Source organism: Leptonychotes weddellii, chromosome 8 (genome assembly GCF_054177405.1).
Source record: "Leptonychotes weddellii isolate Sample4059 chromosome 8, ASM5417740v2, whole genome shotgun sequence".
In the NCBI taxonomy this organism is placed as follows: Eukaryota; Metazoa; Chordata; class Mammalia; order Carnivora; family Phocidae; genus Leptonychotes; species Leptonychotes weddellii.
The window spans coordinates 118706755-118730179 of record NC_138376.1 but is presented as its reverse complement, the minus strand read 5'-3'; positions in this window follow the sequence as shown (position 1 = coordinate 118730179).

Here is a 23425-nt window from a genome sequence, read left to right as displayed (position 1 = left end):
AACACTTATGGAATATTTGCAAAATTTAAACGTGTACTGAGCCAAAGACATGTTGTTGTATATTGGTTTGGTATAATTTTAAATCTACTTGTTTATGACAAAAATAAAATTTTTCTTAAGAGTACAGTTGTTTTGATTAAGAGTGAAGTAAGCCGTGACAGGCTATCATTATCTCATTTGTTGTCGTTGATAAATTCTCATTAGCTCAGCTGCTGAGGGACCCTGCTGGGGGCTTATCAATAAAAACATGAGGAAGCAACAATGGCAAGGAGACATTTAGATTGTAAATACCTTGAGTTTGTGAGAATTGTCTGAGGTTGGGTCCGGGTAAGGTGACTCTTTGCTGGTCTAAATAGCTCTCCTGAAGACCTTGGGTCAAGTAGCTGCTGCCGCAGTAAAAGGCAACTCTTTTATTGGTAGTGGTGAAAACCAGCAGTAGCCCACTAAGGAGATCCTCTTGCCTGTCAACACCGGGGTGGTTGTTACCTAACAACATCCAACTTTTACTTTTGTGCTGGCAACTGGAGGTCAGCTTTGAACTGGCTAAGCCTCTCTCTTCAGTACCAACTCATATAAAGATAGACCTCAACCAAATTTGGACTTTATTCCTTTCATTTCCTCTTGCCTGGAACAACAGTGTGATTAATCTATCACTGGTTTGGAGTGTGTTATATCTTTATTGGCTTACTAAGAGGCGTTATCCTGTATGCTATTGCTTGTGAAATTCCCTCAGTAAAAATGTATTAATAAATTGTTGGCAAAGACAAACTCTGAGCATTAATTTGCCCCCCTGAAATAAAACACATATCTTTGTAACTATTTGGGAATTCTAACCATTCAGAGCTAATTCTATGATCTAAAATCAATTAAGATAAGAAAGAATTACAAAATAGCAGAACTTTGGTATTTCTATAATACTTATAAATAGCCATACTTATAAAAAGCCAGTTGGTCAAAGAGGACATCAAAATGTAAATAAGAAATGCAGAGCCATGGGCAAGATTGCATTTGACTTAAATGTTTACACTGTTTTTCTAAAAAATGAAAGAAAAGTTAATGGGCAAGATCTAATTTAAGAAATTAGAAAAACGGGGCGCCTGGGTGGCTCAGTCGTTAAGCGTCTGCCTTCGGCTCAGGTCATGATCCCAGGGTGCTGGGATCGAGCCCCGCATCGGGCTCCCTGCTCGCCGGGAAGCCAGCTTCTCCCTCTCCCACTCCCCCTGCTTATGTTCCCTCTCTCGCTGTCTCTCTCTGTCAAATAAATAAATAAAATCTTAAAAAAAAAAATTAGAAAAAGAACAATGAAATAAATCTCCAGGAAGTTGAATAAAGAAAATTATAATTCTTGGGCGCCTGGGTGGCTCAGTTGGTTAAGCGACTGCCTTCGGCTCAGGTCATGATCCTGGAGTCCCTGGATCGAGTCCCGTATCGGGCTCCCTGCTCGGCAGGGAGTCTGCTTTGCCCTCTGACCCTATCCCCTCTCGTGTGTTCTCTCTCTCTCATTCTCTCTCTCTCAAATAAATAAAATCTTTAAAAAAAAAAAAGAAAATTATAATTCTAGTGTGTGCAGATTTGAAATAGAAAACCAAGTTATATTAAAAAGTATTAATAATCCATTTACAGATGGGTTTTTTTGAAAAGACTAATAAAATAGATAAAACTCTGGAAATTAATCAAAAAACAAATTCAGCAATGGTGAGATACTTGATTATGGATATAAGATAGAATCCTATACAATCCTATAAAAATCAGAAGACAATCATATCCTATAAAACTCAGTAGAGAATTTAATACCAATGCATTTAGAAATGTACCTGGAATGGACTTTGAATAAAAACATATATCAAAGCTAAGAAAGCAATAGATGACCAAAATACACCTGTAACCCATTGAAGAAATTATATCAATATTTTAGGAAATCTCTACAAAGTCCAAAACATTATGCTGGCCTGTCACGGAAATAATCTCAGTCGTTTTTTTTTTTTTTTCCTAAAGATTTTATGTATTTCAGAAAGAGAAAGAAAAAGAGATCATAAGTGGGGAGAGGGGCAAAGGGAGAAGGAGAAGCAGACTTTTTGCCCCACATGGGGCTAGATCCCAGGAGCCTGGGATCATGACCTGAGCCGAAGGCAGACGTTAACTGATTGAGCCACACAGCCACCCCCAAATAATCTCAGTCTTAAGTGAAGTGTTCCAGAGAGTAAAAGTGAAAATTCTTTCTTGTTTAAGTGAAAGTTCTTCTTATTTTATCTTATGAGGTTAGCATATGCTTCTTACTCAAATCAGTTAGATACAATATGAGAAAAGAGAAGTAATAACTAGTTTCATTTTGAACACAACACACAATTCTATTTAAAATCTTGGCAAATTAAATAAAACTATACATGAACAAGCATCACACACACACACACACACACACACCCCTATAGAAAGAATAATTAAGTGGAATATATCCAGGAAATGAAAGCTTGTTGGTTGTCATCCTCAAATTCCCTTAATAATACAATTTTAAAAAGGAAATATGTGGTCAGCCTCAACAGATACATAAAAATACTGGATAAAACTTATAATGATACAAGAATCAACATTTTAGCAAACCAGCAATAAAATGGAATTCCCTTGAATTTCCTTGAATGAAAGGGTAAAGATATTTTTAGAATTTTTTTTGAAGTGTCACAACAAATTGTGAAGTTAAAATGCTTTTTCTTTAAATTTAGGAATAATACAAACAAATCTGCCTTTATGGCTTTTATCTGTTAGAATATTTAGGCAACAAAATGATAAAAAAAGGTTCAAAAGTTAAAATAATTAGAATAAACAAAACTGTCACCATCTAAACTTTTATGAATGAATTAATAAAAGTCCCTTTCGTGCCATTTTTCTATGCCTGAAACTCACTCCATAGATATTTTCCTTATCACTTGAAATTAAAAAAATTTTTTCTGAGAGCTTTAAGCTGGCCAGCTAAAAGTGTTATGATAGCCAAAGGTTTGATCAATAAATCTCTTCCATTTCAAAGGCAAGATCTCCAACGGGCAGGTTTTAGTATTAGTAACAAGCAACATCAATTTGACCATTCCTTGACAATTCAAATTGTACTTCATCAAAAACTGCGTGATGGGGCTCTGCTATCTGGACATTGAATGATCCAATATCACACTATCATTCATAGAGTCTATTTCCTAGAACCACTTTTGTTGCTAATTCTCTTAGGTCCCAGAAATAGATCTTAAGGTGAGGATCCTAATGCAAGTGAATTATTGAAGAAAAATAGAAGCTAGATGCCTTGTCTCTGCATATATTCTATCAGTCTTTTCTGAAATAGCTGGCATACAATTTAATATAACAAATAAATAAATTAAATAATGGGCATCTTTATGTGCTGTACTTACGTGCCATTTTCTCTTCTTTTTCTGGTAGTACTATACCCATTCCATTGCAGAACCTCCCTACCAACCATAGATATTAAATAAACATGTAACCTAGTCATATTCAACTAGATGATTACCCCATCACCCTGGTCATAATGATTGGACCATGGATGACCATTGAACACAAATAAAGTTCATCTAAGTCCTTCAGGTCGTTAGAAAAAACAAGAAGATTTTATCCATTACTGACTATGGAGATGTTGAAATCTGGGCCATCTATGAGCATACTTCCCTCTCATGCCATGCTAAGAAAGAAATTTGGATAAATACAGAAAGAATCAAACCAGAAATGGAGAGAGGGCAACTCCCTATTATATCAATTGTGCCAAATGATCAGTCCTGTATCATTGACTCCTTTGCCAGTATGGGGGCCATTTTATTCTACTTTTTTTTAAAAAAGCTCATTTGTATGGGTTTGCATTACTTGAAGGTGAAAGGGCAAGATTACTACGCTTAATAAGCTGCAACTGTTAATGTAGTGAATTATAACTGAATGAAAAATCCAATAAAATTAGGAAGAAAATTGAGTGACACACTTAAAATGATGAAAGAAAATAGCTATTAACTTAGTGCTATAAAACTAGCAAAAATATCCTTAGAAGATGGAGATGAAATTGAGATATTTTCAGACAAACAAAAATTTGAGAAAATTTGCAATGAGCAGACTTGAATTCAAGAAAATGCTTAAGGGAGTTGTTGAGAGAAAAGAAAATGATCCTAGGCATAAAGAGAGAAATGCAGAAATGAATAAAGAGCAGAATAAAGGGTGAATATGTAGATGAATTTAAATGAATGTTGACTGTGCAGAATAATAATAAAAAGTCTTTCATGATTTAAAATCAAATTAAACTACACATCAAAAAAAGGTGTAAACGTGGGAGTAGGCAAGGGTACTCTAAGTGTTTTAAAATCTTTGTATGTTTGTGAAGTAATAAAAGTACTAATTTATATTAGGAGCAAATAAGTCAAGATTTCATGTTGAATCTTTAGGGAAACCACTAAGGAGTAGTAAAAAATGTGCAACTTACAGGGGCGCCTGGGTGGCTCAGTTGGTTGAGCGACTGCCTTCAGCTCAGGTCATGATCCTGGAGTCCCGGGATCGAGTCCCGCATCGGGCTCCCTGCTCGGCAGGGAGTCTGCTTCTCCCTCTGACCCTCCTCCCTCTCATGCTCTCTGTATCTCATTCTCTCTGTCTCAAATAAATAAATAAAATCTTTAAAAAAAAAAAAAAATGTGCAACTTACAAACTAACAAAGGAGAAGATTTAATAATAACATTTCATTCAATTATTCCAAAAGAAAGCTAGATAAAGGAGAAAAAGAAACATAGAATAAATTGGAAAAATACAAGGCACATTTTAATATGGTATTAAATATGGCTTTATGGCATTTAATATAATGGGCCTAATGTTTCAAGTAAAAGTAAAAAATTCATAGACCCATTAAGAAATACAAAGCTGGGGCTCCTGGGTGGTTCAGCTGGTTAAGCATTTGATTATTGATTTTGGCTGAGGTCATGATCTCAGCGTTGTAAATCAAGCCCTGCATTGGGCTCCATGCTGGACGTGGAGCCTGCTAACAATTCTTTCTTCCTCTCCCTCTGCCCTTCCCCTCCACAGCTCTCTCTCCCTCTCTAAAAAAAAAAAAAAGAACAAAACAAAGCAAAAAAACAAAAAAAAGAGAAAGAAATACAAAGCAAATTATATACAGTTTATGAGTCACACTTTAATTAAAGAGAAAAATGAAGGTAAAATGATGAAATATACACCAAGCAAAACTATATCACATCTACCCCTACCCCCTCAAAAGATGTGGCTGTATATTAGATAAAATTGACTTTATGGTCAAAAGTCTTACTAGGAATTTGTATGCTCTAATAATGTATATCAGCAGTCTGTAAAACTATGGACTTTCTCCCATATTTGTAAATAGTTTTATTGGAACATAGTTACATCAATTCATTTTATGTATTGTCTATGGTTACTTATATGCTGGATGGCAGCACTGAGTAGTTGTAATACAGACATATGTTCATAAACCATAAAATATTCATTAACTCACCCTTTACCAAAAAAGGTTTGCCACCTCTAATGCAGACTCAAAACACATAAGTTACTCAATGTAAAGATTTAAACAGAAAATGAGATAAATTCACAATTTGTGAGATTTTAATGTATCATAATTATACAAATCAAAGAATCACTAAGTATAAATAAAATTCAAACTAGCAAATTACAAAATGGAATTAATTTAATTTATTTTCTTTTTTTAAATAGAATTAATTTATGTATTTATAACATAACAGTCAAAAACTACAGAATTTTTTCAAGTGGACATGAAATATTTACTAAATTTTATCATATTTTGGCCCATATATAAGTTTTAACAAATATTAAAAGATTAAAATAATATATCATACATTTTAATCATAAATTAACAAGAATAAGATAATTATAAAAATCTTCAAATGTTTGGAAATTAAGCAATATATTTCTAAATATACTATGGATCAAGGAGGAAGTCACAAAGACTAGTAAAATATGTGTTAAATAATAATGTAAATACTACATATCAATAGTTGTTGGATTCAGCTCCAACTGAACACTTCCTGGAGCTCACTTAAGGTGAAACACTTCCTAGAGCTCACTCAAGACAAGAAATAATTATGTTCTCACCATCCTGAATAGAAAGACCTTGTTAATATAAGGAATTTGGGAAGGACATCAAAAGGGTAGTGGGTCTCAATTAGCCTTGGAGTAACTGCTGTTCTAGATCTAACGTGAGGAAGCTTGAAACCACGTCTCAGAAGGATCAAACAGATTCCAAGTAACTTACTGTATGCTAGGACAAATTCAAAGGGACACAACAAAATTTAACATTCAACAATGTAAAAACCATAATGAATGGGATGCAATAAAAAAATCAGCAGACTTGCAAAAGAGGAAAATAACATCTGTAACAAGAAAATCATGCGTCAGCAGAAACAGACTCATAAATAATAGAGATCATTTGCATACAGGGCCAAAATAAAAAATAATGACAACAACAAATGATGGTGAAGATGTGGAGAAACTGGATCATTGGTGATTGCTGTGGGAATGTAAGATGATACAGCCACATTGGAAAACAATTTGACCACTTATCAAATTATGCATGCAATTACCACACCACCCAGTAATTGTGTTCTTGGGCATTATGCCTGAAAAATAAAAAATTATGTTCACTCAAAAACCTGTGCACAAATGTTCATAGTAACTTGATTTTTAGTAACCAGAAAGTGGTCTGTCCAGATGTTCTTCAAGTGAATGGTTAAACACCTTGGTGTTTACATACCAGGAAATGCTATTCAGAAATATAAAGGAATAAACTACTGATGTGAAAAGCTAATCATAAAAAGTTGCATAGTAAAATTCCATATGTATAACATTTTAAAAATGTTATATAAACTTATACAAATTTTGAAATGTCAAAGTTTTAGGAAAGAACAGATTACTGGTTTCCAAGGATTAGAAACCAGTAATTTGTTGGAGGTAAATAGGAGTGAGGTGTGGTTACTAAAAAACAACATGAGGGATTCTTGTATTGATGGAGTTGATCAGTATGTTCACTATGGTGGTGAACACAGGAACTATAGAGATGATAAAACAGTGTAGAACTTAATACACCAACACACATGCACACACACACACAAATAAGTACAAGTATAATCAGAAATCTGAAAAAGATCAGTGGATTGTATGAATGCCAAAAGTCTGTGTGTGATGTAAGACTACAGTTGTGCAAAGTGTTAGCACAGGGAAAATTGAGTGAAGTGTATAAGGGATCTCTTTGTGTTCTTTCTTATAACTCCGTACGAAAAATTATTTCAATTACAGAATTGGGATAAGTCAAGATTTCTCATAGAGGACAAAAAAGCACTAATCCCCCAAATAATTGACCAGCTGGAATTCATCAAAACTAAAGATTCTTTTATCATTAGACATTATTAAGGAAATGAATCAGATCTTACACTGGTGGCCACAAAACATGTATCTGATATAGATTTTACATCCAAAACATATGAAGAACTCTACAAATCTAATAAAAACAACCCAATAAAAGTGGGTCCCCCAAAAGCACTGAACATCATTAGTGATTAGAAAAAAGCAAATATGCCAATTAAAAATTCATTGAGTACCCACTAGAGTAGCTTAAATACAAGAAATTGAAAACACCAAATATTGATGAGCATGTGGAACAACTGAAACCATCAGACATTTTCTAGTGGGAGTGTAAAGGAAAGTTTGAGAGTGTCTTATAAAGTTAGTCATAAACCTAACCTATGACCCAGATACTCTACTTGTAGCAATTTATCCAAGAAAAATAGAAATATTTCTCCACAAAAGTCTAATGCATGTGTATTCATAGCAGCTTTATTCATAATAGCTAAATGTTACAAATATCTGTCAAAATTAGAGTGTATAAATCACACTGTAATATACTCATACAATGAAATACTGCTCAGCAATGAGAAGGTATGTACTACGAATACAGGCAACGATATGAATAAACCTCAAAAAGCATTATGTTGAAAAAAATGTCACATGCAAAAGGAGAGCATTTATATAAAGTTTAAAAATAGGCAAAACTAATTTTCAGCATTTAAATCAAAGTGTGGCTGGATATGGTGATGAGAATATACTTGAGGGGGACATAGAAAATTTCTGGATAGGTAGAAATGTTCTGTATCTTGATAAGGTGATGGTTACATTGCTGTATACATTTATCCAGTTTTACCCCTAAGAAGTTTTCATTTCACTGTATATAAATTTGAATACATTTTAATTATAAAATGAATGTTTATATTGAAAATAAAGCATTCAGTAAGTTTTTAAAAGTAGCTATTATAAATATGGTCCATTTATTTGAGAAGGTAGAAGGAAGAATGATCATGATGGTGAGAAATGGAAAATAAAAAAGATCCAAACAAAATTTCTAGATATGAAAACCGTACCTGAAATTTTAAAAATACTCTTGGTAAGATTAACAACATATTAGATACTGCAGAAAAAAGATGAGTGAATTTGATCATATGGTATTAGAAACTATTCAAAATAAATTTTAAAAAATGACTAAAAAAAATTGAACAGAGTATCAGTGACCTATGGAACTATATAAAGTGTTCTAACATACATGTATTTGGAAAAGGGAGAGGGAGTGAGAGAAGGAGAGAAAACAGGAAAACATTTTTAAAATGATAACTGAAAATTTCCCCACATTTGATGAAAGTAATAAATGTACAGATCCAATTTAGTTTCATTATCCCCAACAGGGGGAAAAAAAGAAAAAAGAGAAAAAGAAAACCACATTAAAGTGTATCACAAGTAAAGTGGTGAAAGTCTTTTTTTTTTTTTTTTAAAGATTTTATTTATTTATTTGAGAGAGAGAGACAATGAGAGACAGAGAGCATGAGAGGGAGGAGGGTCAGAGGGAGAAGCAGACTCCCTGCCAAGCAGGAAGCCCGATGTGGGACTCGATCCTGGGACTCCAGGATCATGACCTGAGCCGAAGGCAGTTGCTTAACCAACTGAGCCACCCAGGCACCCCATTAATTGTTTAATGTAAATTGTAGACACAAGAGCAACCACTAAGAGATTTAAAAAAAAAAAAGAATTATAGGGATGCCTGGGTGTCTCAGTCAGTTAAGCATTTCCCTTCAGTTCAGGTCATGATCTCGGGGTACTGGAATCGAGCCCCACATCAGGCTCTTTGCTCAGCAGGGAATCTGCTTCTCCCTCTCCCCCTGCCCCTCCCCATTGCTTGTGCTCTCTCTCTCTGTCTCAAATAAATAAATAAAATCTTTAAAAAATAATAAATTAAAAAATTAAAAAAGAATTATAAATGATGTACTAAGAAGAAGATAAATATGAATAATATAAAATGACCATTAAAACTAGAGAAGACAGAAAAGATGAAAAAGAAATAAAGAACAAGTACAAGAAATGGAAAACAGTTACAAAGATGGTAGATATTAATCTAACTATATTAAAAGTCACTATAGGGGTGTCTGGGTGGCTCAGTTAATTAAGCATCTGATTCTTGGTTTCTCCTCAGGTCATGATCTCAGGGCCATTAAACTGAGCCCCATGTCAGGTTGGGGTCTGCGCTCATTGGGGAGTCAGCTTGGGATTCTCTCCCTTTTTCTCCTTCCCCCTCTGCCCCTCTCCTTGCATGATCTCTCAAATAAGTAAATAAAATCTTAAAAAAAAGTCACTATAGGTGTGAATGGCCTAAAGACACTAGTTTAAAGACAGAGATTGTCAGAGTGGATAAATAAACTAGATACAACTATGTGCTGTCTATAAGAAACCAACTTCAAATACAGAGATTTAGATGGGTTGAAGTAAAGAGATGGAGAAATAGTCAATGCTAATACTAACCAAAAGGAAGTTGGACAGATTTCAGAACAAGAGATTATCAGGGATAGAGGGTCATTCCATAATGATAAAGGGACCAACTCTTCAAGAAGATATAAAAATCCTAAATGTATTTGTTCCTAAAATGACTCAAACAAAATATTGGAAGCAAAATTTGAAAGAACTGGAGAGAGAAATTGTCCAATCCACTATTATAATGGAAGATTCAATGTCCTTCTCCTAGTAACTGATAAATTAAGCATCCAGAAACTAGTAAGGATAGAGATGACCTGAAAAATACCACCAAACTGATTTAATTGATATTTATAGAGTACTCCATCTTAAAATGACACAATATACATCTCAAGCTCACAAGGAATATTCACGAAGATAGACCACATTGTGGGCCATAAAACATACTGTAACACATTTTAAAGAACAGATATCATAAAAAATTATGTTCTCAAAACACAGTGCAATTAAACTGGAAATCAGTAACAGAAAGTTAGATGGAAAAATCCCCAAATATTTGGGGATTAAACAACATATTTCTAAATATAGAAAGTTTTAGTAAGAATTTCAAGAATTATTTTGAGTTCAAAGAAAATAAAAATAAAATTTATGAAAATTTGTAAGATGTAGCTAAAACAAAATTTAGAGAAAAATTTATAGCAATCAAATGCATATATATTAGGAAAAAAGAGATCTAAAATCAGTAAACTGTTTCCGCCCTAGGGAACTAGAAGAAAAAAGTGTAACTTATACCTTAAGCAAGCAAGCAAAGAAAAAAAAAAAAAGAAATAATGAAACCTAGAGCAGAAATTATTTAAAATGGCAAGAAAACAATAGTTAAAATGAATAAAATAAAAAGCTGGCTCTTTGAAAAGTTCAGTGAAATTGATTAACCTCTAACCAGGTTAGCCAAGAAAAAAGAGAGAGGACAGAAGTTACCAGTACCAGAAATGAAAGAGAAGGCATCACTATTGATCCCATGGATATTACAAAGATAATACAGGAATGCTACAAGTAACTCTATGTCCACAAGTTTGGTAAATGGATGAAATGATCTGAAAAAAAGTTCTAGATTTTCTGAAATTAAACTGTATGGTTGTGTTCAAATTTCTAAGCAAAAGTGCATGGTGTGAGAGAAGAAATTCAGTAACAAAGTAGCTTAGTAGCAATGGGCTCTTGAACCTGATTCCCTGGCTTTGAATCTGATTCCCTGGCTTTGAATCTAAACTCCAACACATTCAAGCTTTTTACCTTGAATAAGATGTTAAACTTCTCTAAACCTTGGTTTTCACTGCATATAAAAGAGCAATGAAATAGTATTTTTCTTAAAGATTTTATTTATTTATTTGACAGAGAGAGAGAGAGAGAGAGAGCACAGCAGGGGGAGCTGCAGAGGGAGAGGGAGAAGGAGGGGGAGAAGCAGACTCCCTGCTGAGCGGGGAGCCCAACGTGGCGCCCCCATCCCAGGACCCTGATATCATGACCTGAGCTGAAGGCAGACACTTAACTGACTGAGCCACCCAGGTGCCTCTAAAATAGTATTTTTTAAACAAATAAGAATTAAATATGAGAATGTACAAAATCATTGAATGTGTGCCTGAAACATGGTAAATAATAAATAAATATGATTAGTAATAATAGTAATAAAAGAACACCAAAAATCATACCCAGGGTAAAAAAGTAGTTAAAATTTGTTATTATATCCAATTTAAATGTACTTGCTATATTATGCAAATCAAATTTAAAATTAAGTTTTCTGGGGCACCTCAGTGGCTCAGTTGGTTAAGCGTCTGCCCTCTGCTCAGGTCATGATCCCAGGGTCGTGGGATGGAGCCCCCTGTTGGGATCCTTGCTCAGTGGGGAGTCTGACTCTCCCTCTGACCCTCCTCTTTCTAGTGCTCTCTCTCTCAAATAAATAAATAAAATCTTAAAAAAATAAATAAAATTAAGTTTTCTAGTATAAATATCACAAATATGCCAATTTTCCTTGATAGTTTTCTTAGAACACCAACATGAGTAGTATATCTTTACCCTCTTACATGATGCTCAACATAGTTAATCATCCAAAAGCATGGTACCAACCAATGGGAGTGATGTACAGTCCTGGAGGCATCTTACTTTGTTAGGAGGTCACTCCAAGATGGGAGGTTTTAGTGGAATTACAGGGAGGTGCAAGGTCATCATCATATTGAGACCAATGATAAATGGGACGCTTAGGTTGTGGAGAAAGAGGTGTCCTGGAAAGCAGCTATTAACTGACCATATTTGTACAGCTGATATGGCCACACATGTTTGTACTAAATGAGTATTACACAAAGAAAACCCACTCTGCCCTGATTATTTATAGAAAAGGTAGCTATGCAAAAGTTGCATTGATAAATTTTAGTTATTCTGATAAATGTAAAAGAAAGGACAATTTTTACTTATAGTCACATTAAGCCAGAATTAGAAAAACTTAAAAAACTTGATCTAGCACCATGTTTTTATAGTTGAAGAAATGTTGACCTAAAAAGGTTTCCCACAAGACATTTAGTTTGGCGAAAGAACAAGTATTAGGCTCCATATCTTCAGACATAATGATTGGTCTTATTTTTCTGATAGCAAATTATAATTAATATTATTCCTATTATCAGTGACTGATACCTTGTGAAAAGAGGATTCATTATAGAGAACATCATTCTACTATTTTTTTAAAAGATTTTATTCATTTATTTGACAGAGGGAGAGAGACAGCGAGAGAGGGAACACAAGCAGGGGGAGTGGGTGAGGGAGAGGCAGGCTCCCCGCCGAGCAAGAAGCCCGATGTGGGGCTTGATCCCAGGACCCTGGGACCATGACCCGAGCCGAAGGCAGACGCTTAACGACTGAACCACCCACGCACCCCAACACCATTCCACTATTAAGGAATTTATGTTTGTAATCCCCTTATAGAAATATGTGTTTTGGATTGTTAAATATCTTTTCACAGAAATCAAAAGGGGAGGCTTAATAGCATCCTTCAGTCTTAAGTTGAAAAATTATTCCTAGACACATGCCAAATCTTCTACCATAGAAGCCAATAAAAACTAAAGGAAACTGTTCATGATTAATGTGAAAGATTCCTAAAATTCTCCTCCTTCCCTTCCTACATTTTGCCAAAAACACACATATTTTTCTTTTTTTATTGACATGCAATTTTCTAAGTAATCCTTGACAAAACACTTCTTTTCTATTCAATTGTGATCATTAGAGGATCAAAATGTTCAAATGCTATTTTCACACAGTATTTATTTTCATTTGAGGTGATAGTCAATATCGCCCTGAAGTTATAATATTGTACTTAATCAATACCCTCTGATTTTGAAGTGTAGCCATTATATTCTATGAGTAAGTGAAGTAAGGCAAGATTATAAGAATTTTGTCCTTCCTTGTTTGCCCCTTTAACTTTTTGGAAAATGATGTCAACAAAAGGACATTAAGTGATCTTACAATTTAAATGTGACTTAATGAATGCTCTATGACTGGTCTCACTAAATGACATTTAGCAATGCAGGCTGCCCCATCAGATAAATGATTGGCTCTGTAACCATAGCACTGGGCTACACTACTGGAAATGTTTGTAAGTGTCAAAGGATCCTCTTTCTTTAGACAAAAGGCAAAATGTTAAAGCAATAATGTGTTTTCATTATAGCTTTCCCTATCATTAAATCACTTGGTTCTCATTTTTTTTTTAATTTAAAAGTACTGACTATTCAAAAATGTACTCCAAGTTTCCTAAGCATTTAGTGACTAATAGTGGCCATGAGTGTGGTTTGAGAGAATCACATTCTATTGGGACATTGCTGAGACTTGTCAGAATTTAATATACAGTTGTTATATAGGGAAATGCCTGTTTTCTCTTCTATCCTAAATCAGGACCATTCTTAGACACAGGCAGGATCAATCATTATTCCTATGGCACACATTAAATAATTTAAAAGAACAGATTGAAATCTCAGTTTTTATTACCTATTTACAATTTGATCTCTTATTATTTTAATTTATCAGGAACCTGCATACCAAATTATTTGCATTTAAGGAATTAATAAAGAAGTGGAGGCAAGGTATGTCTGTGAAGTTAAGCCATTAAGAAGACAGGACTAGAATCATGAATGTCTATAGAGAATAATTTTTTTAGAACATATGAACATATCTTTATACATAGTGAAAAGAGCCTGTTAAGAGGAGGAGATAAAAATGCAAATAAGATATAACTGAGTAATCTGTTAATGCTGTGAAGGATAAGGTCTATATAGCAAAATTGGTGTCCCATCCAGATCTTGGAGCATCAGCTTCTCCCACTGTCCCTCAGGTCCCTCATCCTCTGCTGCTAATGGTTCCCATCTATGACCTTTGGAGGGTAACTAGATAACTAGAGCTGGAAATGGACTTCTGGAAAAAAACTCCATATTCCTTTGCCCCAGAAGGAATACATTTCAAGCATAATTTATTCTCCCAAGCTCACCTGAAGACCATCTGAGGTTACAAGTGCACCTGACATTGTTTTTTTGTTTAGCCTCTTTTTCCTGTCAGTTCTCTTCCTCCAGACACTTATTGTTTTCTCCTGGGAGCACTTCAACAAATACAATGCACAAATGTTTCATCTCAATGTCTACTTTTGGAAAACCCAAGCTAAGACTGATACATTTCATCATTTGATGCTAAACTGAGATAGAAGAGAGAAGGTAAAGATGCAGAGTACTTTGAATTTTAAGGGGCAGGAAATCCAGCATGTACACTACGAGTGATCTTAATTTCACTAAAATAGATAGCAAAGAAATCCATCAAATTGTCATGAAAGGTGGTTCGAAGACAGCATCATTTTAAAGGTTCTTCCAATTAACAGTAGAAGGATTTCAGAACCATTTTTAGAACCCAATGGGGGTTTTAGATAATGGATTCTTTATAAGGGTTGGGAGGTTTGTGTTCAGAGGGTGAGGTGGTGTCGAAAGTAGGAGTAATTTAGAGCATGGAAAGGACAGAGGACAAGCTTTTTTTTTTTTTAAAGATTTTATTTATTTATTTGAGAGAGAGAGAATGAGAGAGAGAGAACACATGAGAGGGGATAGGGTCAGAGGACGAAGCAGACCCCCTGCCGAGCAGGCAGCCCGATGCGGGACTCGATCCCAGGACTCCAGGATCATGACCTGAGCCGAAGGCAGTCGCTTAACCAACTGAGCCACCCAGGCGCCCCAGAGGACAAGCTTTTATGGTGCAGTGTGATGTGTGGTTCAGGGACTAGAATGTACCATAATGCAGTGGGGGTAGCTGGAACCAGGTGGAAGGTAGAACATTCAGTGATTGTGCATGGAAATGCAGAAAGAATATGCGGAAGTGCCCAATAAATGCTTATCCAAAAGTTAATTTTAACCTCACAACATGAGAATAAAGATTAACTACAAAAGATCCAGTATGCCTTATTCATAAATGGCCAAAAACAAATCAAAATGTATTTTTCCTTTTATTTAAACTTCGACAACACCCATAACTTGTCGATTTGCTTTTTCTCCTTTTGTGATCTGCATTCATAAAAAAATATCCTTCTCTTTATGAAAGCAATAGATTCAAATCTGACTGAGGAAGGTGATCCTGATGGTGTATGCATGTAATAGTTACTAAATACATTCAGTAGGTTGATCACTAATCAAAGTATTCTTTAGTACACCTTCCAAAAAACACAAATCATCTCTATTTTTTAAACTACTTTCCAGCAGTATTCTAAACACATATTGACCCTCTCAGAAAATGTACACATGAATGGGCACAAAATGAGGTTGAAGTGAAATGAAAATAAATAGAATGAGGGAGAATGAGCCTCAACCACCATATTCTCTTTTTCTTCCTCCTCTCCCCATACAAAATATCCATGAACAGACTGTACTTTATTTTGTGAATAATGAATTCCAATCCTAAGTCCTTAGCTATTTTCCAGGTAGTACACAGTCACTGATTTGGAACAGACCATACCAAATACTTTTCTACAAAGATATCAAGCTTTCATTCATAGGATTCAGGTTCTTTGATTGGCAACACAGATGACAAAAGAAACAAATGATGAAAAATTATCAGCTTATATTCAACTCCTTTTATAATCAATTTCTGGTATCTTGAATACCCAATGCGGGATCTTACTGAGAGTGGCAGGTTTTCTTTTATCCTAGAAAATCCCTTTATTTGAGTTATATGGAATCAATCAAGAGTTTCTAAGTGATCAAAAAATGTCAATATACCCTATGTCTGTATCAATAGCACTATAAAATTTAGATAACATAATATATTGGAAAGAACACTTAATTAGAGGGATAAGCTCAAATGAGAGGCTAAATTCTGCCATTCATTGGCCCTGGACAAATTACATAAATTCTTAAGTGTCTATTCTTATCTGTAAAATGTGTTTTTTCTTTTTTAAAGATTTATTTATTTATTTGAGAGAGAGAGAGGGAGAGAGGGAGAGAGTGTTTGAGGGGAGGGGCAGAGGGAGAGGGAGAGAAGCAGACTCCACTGAGTGCAAAGCCTGACTTGGGCCTAGTCTCACAACCCTGAGATCATGACCTGAGCCAAAATTGAGAGTTGGATGCATAACCAACTAGGCCAGTAAGGCACCCCAAAATGTTTTTTTTCTTATCTGGAAAAAAATTGCCTATTTTACCAGCCTTTTAGATTTTATAAAAAAAATTAAGATACATAAGAAAAAATTATAAATTCTCAATATTATCTACAAATGAATAGTCATTACTATACTCCAAGAAGGGCAGATGCTTTCATATTTTTCAAGGTAAGAGAAACAGTAATAACTCATTATCATTATATTGTATCTATTACCATATATCATCTTCATCTTGACTTTCTGAGATTGACAACCACACTTTAATTTCACATCTTTTTTAAGTAGAAAAAATATTGTAGTCAGAGAAATTTGGTGACCTACCCAGGGTCACTAAATTCCAAAATTTAGTTATTGTGTGAATTCCATTTAAGAATAAGTAGCCAACTAATTTTTCACAAAGCAGGAAAGAATGTCCAATGGAAAAAAGACAGTCTCTTCAACAAATGGTGCTGGGAAAATTGGACAGCCACATGCAGAAGAAATGAAACTGGACCACTTTCTTACACCATACACAAAAATAAACTCAAAATGGATAAAAGACCTAAATATGAGACAGAAATCCATCAAAATCCTAGAGGGGAATACAAACAGCAGCCTCTTTGACGATGGCCACAGCAACTTCTTGCTAGACACATCTCCAGAAGCAATGGAAACAAAGCAAAAATGAACTATTGGGACTTCATCAGGATAAAAAGCTTTTGCAGAGCAAAGAAAACAGTCAACAAAACTAAAAGACAACCTACAGAATGGGAGAAGATATTTGCAAATCACTTATCAGATAAAGGGTTAGCATCCAAAATCTATAAAGAACTTACCAAACTTAAGACCCAAAAAACGAAAAAAATCCAGTCAAGAAATTGTCAGAAAACATGAACAGACATTTCTCCAAAGAACACATACAAATGGCCAACAAACACATGAAAAAATGCTAAACATCACTCCGCATCAGGGAAATACAAATCAAAACTACCGTGAGATACCACCTCACATTGGTCGGAATGGCTAAAATTAACAACTCAGGAAACAACAGATGTTGGCGAGGATGTGGAGAAAGGGGAACCCTCTTACACTGTTGGTGGGAATGCAAGCTGGTGTGGCCACTCTGGAAAACAGAATGGAAGTTCCTCAAAAAGTTAAAAATAGAACTACCCTATGACCCAGCAATTGCACTGCTAGGTATTTATCCAAAGGATACAAAAATACTGATTTAAATGGGGCACATGCACCTCAATGTTTATAGCAGCACTATTACAATAGCCAAATTATGGAAAAAGCCCAAATGTCCATTGACTGATGAATGGATAAGGAAGATTTTGTATATAGGTATGTGTGTGCGTGCGTGTGTGTGTGTGTGTGTGTAATGGAATATTACCCAGCCATCACAAAGAATGAAATCTTGCCATTTGCAAAGATGTGGTTGGAACTAGGGGATATTATGCTAAGCAAAATAAGTCAAGAAAAGATAAATACCATATGATTTCACTCATATGTGGAATATAAGAAACAGTGCAGAGGATCATAGGGGAAGGGAGGGAAAACTGAATGGGAAGAAATCAGAGAGGGAGAGAAACTAGGAAACAAATTGAGGGCTGCTGGAGAGGTGTGGGGGGAGGGATAACTGGGTGACAAGCATTAAGGAGGGCACTTGATGTAGTGAGCACTGGATATTATATGCAATTGATGACTCACTAATTCTACTCTTGAAACTAATAATACAGTATATGTTAACTAAATTAAATTTAAATAAAAAAACTTTAAAAAATACTAAAAAGAAGAATAAGGAGCCATGCTTTTTTTGGGGGTGGGAGGAGTCAAGTCTAGTTTTCAAAAATAAATTCTAAGATAAGCTTTTATTGGGAATTTTACTTTCTCTTTCTGCATTTCCATGCACTATCTTGCAAAAGTCTGAGCTGTACTGAATACTCTCTGTCCAAAACTTCAAGACATTTTCTTTTTTGTTGTTTCACAGGAAAGGAAGCTGAATATTTAGAGTGGCCACTGACACAAAAAGTATTGTGAGTTAATAACTGTCATAATGCAGTAAATCATTCTTATTCTGTACATGGAATCAGTGAACTAATTTAAAAATATTAGACTCTGAAAATTATCTCTGCTCTTTTGTGCAGGAATAAGTATCATATCTACTCCATTACATGAGCTATCTATTTGAATATATCACCAGGATTGTATCTAGCACACTAGTCCTTTCTGTCTAAAGAACAATTTCCTTCAATTTTCACTTACCTTTTTTTTTATTCTCTGGGCCTTTTGCAATGAAAAAGCACAAAAAAGAACTGTTTTACAGTCCAACTGCATTAGTTGGAATTATTTAATGGAATTCATATTTCTAGACTTCTTTTTCCCATTTATTTTTTATTTTATTATTCTCAGTCTCACAATGTGCTAAAAAAATATCATCATGGAGTATGTGAAGTCTTTAATAATACTGTGATGGTTGATCAACAAGAGTATCTAAAGATACCTCATTTCTCCAGTGCTGATGATAACTAGGAAATTATAGTGCCCAGGAGACTCCCATCCTTCATATCCTAACTATACTCTCTGGTTGGAGGAAAGCAACTAAAGAGATGATAAATCTTAAGGGGATCAATTGAAAGAACAGCCTCATTATCTACATACTTCATGCCAGTAGATAGTATAAGGCTTCTTTCTTCAATAATTTTTGATAATAAAATTGAAGAGATAACACATTTTGATGTTGAATATAAAAAGTAAAACATTACCACTGGAAAAATTAATCCTGTCACATTGACATTTATTAGAAAACATGCTTAGTATAATTTAATCAGAGTTGTTTAACTCATGATATACTCACGGTAGTGAATTTTTATTTGGGAGAGATTATAAATGAGTGCTAGCAAACTATTCCAAAATGATGGTTGCAACATTATATTCATGTATATTCCTCATGCACGTTGAAATGGATTTGAGATATCTCACAAAACAAAAGATAAGACAGACTATATATATAAAATAATAGTCATAAGAAAGAATCAGAAGGATTGGAAATTTCCAGGCAGTTATTATGAAATAGTTAACACAGCTAATAACTTATCTTTATTTTGAGTTTCTTGGAAACTAAATCAAAACTGGTATATGAGCTATGTTACATATTTTTCAGTAGGAATAGAATAAATGTATTCATATTAATCAACAAAGACAAATGTTTTCTTGGAACTAAGCTGAAGGAGAAGTTTGTGTGAGTTTGCATATGAGCAATATTGGGGTATATTGGGCAATAAGTTTCTAAAACATTTTTAAAAATGCTAATGGGAGGCACCCCACTCCCTGCTTTCAAACTGTATTACAAAGCTAAAGTAATCAAAACAATAAGGTATGGGCATAAAAATACATATAAAGGTAAATGGAACAGAACAGAGACCCCAGAAATAAACCCATGCATATATAGTGAACTAATTTTTGGCAAAAGATGCAAGAATATACAATGGGGAAAGACAGTCTTTTCAATAAATGGTGTTGGGAAAACTGGACAGCCACATGAAAAAGAATGAGGCTGGACCATTATTTTACCGTATACACAAAAATCAACTCAAAATGGATTAAGACTTGAATGTAAGATCTGAAACCATAAAACTCCTAGAACAAAAAAAGGTGTGATAATCTTCTTGATGTTAGTCTTGGTGATGACTTTGTGGATTTGACACCAAAACAAAGGCAATAAAAGCAAAAATGAACAAAGGGGACTACACTAAACTAAAAATCTACTGCATAGCAAAGGAAATCATCAACAAAATGAAAAGGCAAGCTACAGAATAAGAGAAACTATTTGCAAATTATGTATCTGATAAGGAGTTAATATCTAAAATATATAAAACACTCATACAACTCAGTAGAAAATAAAACCCTAAACAATTCAATTAAAGAATGAACAGAAGTTTTGAATAAACATTTTTCCAAAGAAGACATATATGTGAACAACATGTATGTGAAAAGGTGCTCAATATCACTAATCAGGGAAATGCAAATCATAATGACAAGGAGATATCACCTCACACCTGTTAGAATGACTATTATCAAAAGCACCAGAAATAACAAGTGTTGGCAAGGATGTGGAGAAAAGGGAACCTCAGTGCACTGTTGGTAGGAATGTAAATGTGTGCAGCCACTATGCAAAACAGTATGGAATTTCCTCAAAAAATTAAAAATTGAACTACCATATGTTCCAGGAATTCTATTTCTGGATATTTATCAGAAGGAAATTAAAATATTAACTGGAAAAGATATAAATACCCCATGCTCATTTTAGCATTATTTATAATAACCAAGACACACAGCAACCTCTGTGTCCACTGATGGATAAATGGATAAGGAAAATGTGGTATCTATACACAATGGGATATTATTTAGCTATAAAAGGGAATAAAATCTTGCCATTTTCAATAACATTGATGGACCTTGAGGGTATTATGCTAGGTGAAATAAATTAAACAGAAAAAGGCAAATCCTGTATGATTTAATTTATATGTGGAATCCAAAACAAAACCAAAACCAAACCAGACTCATAGATATAAAGTACAGATTGGTAGTTGCCAGAGATGGGGATTGGGGAATGGGTGAAATGGGTAAAGGTGGTAAAAATGTACAAACTTACAGTTATAAAATAAATAAGTCCTGGGGATATAATGTACAGTATGGTGAGTATAGTTAACGATACTATATTGTATATTAAGAAGTTGCTAAGATTAGATCTTAAAAGTTTTCATCACAAGAAAAAAAATTTGTAACTATGTGTGGTAATGGATGTTTACTAGATTTATCATGGTGATCACTTGCAAGTGAGCACATTTAACAAATAATTACATTGTACACCTGAACCAATACAATGTTATATGTCAATTATATCTCAAAAAATGATGACATCACAATGAAAAAATATGCATGAAAGCATGGTTGAATAAAAACCTTCCCATATGGGGGGAGGAGCAAGATGGCAGAGGAGTAGGAGACCTAAATTTCGTCTGATCCCAGGAATTCAGCTAGATAGGGATCAAACCATTCTGAACACCTACAGACTCAACAGGAGATTGAAGAAAAGAATAGCAACAACTCTCTGAACAGAAAAACGACCACTTTCTGGAAGTTAGGACGTGTGGAGAAGTGAATCCGAGGCGATATTCGGGAGGATAGACTGCGGGGGAGGGAGCCTCCATCAGTGCTACTGGAAAGTGATAAAGCAGCAGAGCACAAGATTGGAACTTTTAGAAGTCTGCTCCGCTGAGGGATGTCCCTCCAGTGGCTCAGCGGGGGCTGGAACCCTCACTGACACAGTGTGGTCTCAGGACCCTCAGGGTCACAGAAAGACCAGGGGTGTCTGAGTGCGGCAGAGCTCCCAGGTATCAGAGCAGGAAAGTGGCTGCAGAGACAGAGCCCAGGAGCAGGCTCTTAGCTCGCGGTTGCCATAAACTGTGATCTGCGGCACAGTTGGGCCACTGCTCCTCCAGCAGGGACCCAACAAGTGGCAGATCTGGGGAGACTCCCCTTCCTCCCCCGGGAGGAGTGGCGTGGGAGCGCACCACAGGATCTGCTGGGTTTGGAGACTTCACACCGACTAGGGTGCCAGAGACAGAAACACTGGGTCACAGCCTGATGAGCACAGAGTGCGGCTGGAGACCGGGGAAACGGGAGTGATTGACTGCTTTTCTCTGGGGGTGCATTGAGGAGTGGGGCCCGGAGTTCTCGGCTCCTCCAGGGCAGAGATTGGGAGCCTGCCATTTTCACTCTCATCCTACAAAGCTGTACCAAAAGCTTGCAGGGAACAAAACCTCCCAGGAGCAAACCCGAGCAGATTACTTAGCTGGGACCGACAAGGACGGGGCAATTCCAACTCCGGCAAAGACATTTGGGAACCATGGCAAAAGGCCCCTCCCCCAGAAGATCAGCAAGAACAGCCAGCCAAGACCAAGTTTACCGATCAATGAGAACGGCAGAATGCCAGCACTAGGGGAATACTGCACATAGAATTCATGGCTTTTCCCTCCTGATTCTTTAGTCTTTCAAAGTTAATTATTTTAATTTTCTTTTTTTTTTTGAATTTTTCTTTTTCCCTTTCTCAACCAACATTTTATCAATCCCTTTTTAAAAAATCTTTTTTATTTTTCATTTTTAGAGTCATATTCTATCCCTTCATAGTAGTTAACCTTATTTTTGGTATATATATAAGTTGTTCTCTCTTTAAAATTTTGGGATACAGTTTCTTCTAACAGACCAAAATATACCCTAAATCTCTAGCGTATGGCTTTATTCTAGTCTCCTGCCTGATCACATTCTCCCCCCTCCCTTTTTTAAATTCCTCTTCTTTCTTTTTTCAACCAACTTCTTATCTTAGCAATTCCTTTTATAAAATCCTTTATAATTTTCATCTTTACAGTCATATTCCATCTCTTCATCATATTTACCTTTATTTTTGTACATATATAAGTTTTTCTTTCTTTAAAATTTCGGGAGGCACTTTCTTCTAACAGACCAAAGTATACCCAAAATTTACTGTGTGGCACTGATCTATGTACCAGCCTGATCATATTTGATCATATTCTTTTCTTTATCTTTTTTTTTTCCTTTTTTCTTTCTTTCCCTTTCTTTTCCCCTGGTTTCAGGTCTCTTCTGATTTGTTTAGTGTATATTTTTCTGGGGTTGTTGTTACCCTCTTAACATTTTGTTCTCTCATTCATCTATTCTCCTCTGGACAAAATGACAAGATAGAAAAAATCACCTCAAAAAAAAAGAACAAGAGGCAGTACCGACTGCCAGGGACCTAATCAATACCGACATTAGTAAGATGTTGGAACTAGAGTTCAGAATGATGATTTTAAAGATACTAGCTGGGCTTGAAAAAAGCATGGAAGATATTAGAGAAACCCTTTCTGGAGAAATAAAAGAACTAAAATCTAACCAAGTCAAAATCAAAAAGGCTATTAATGAGGT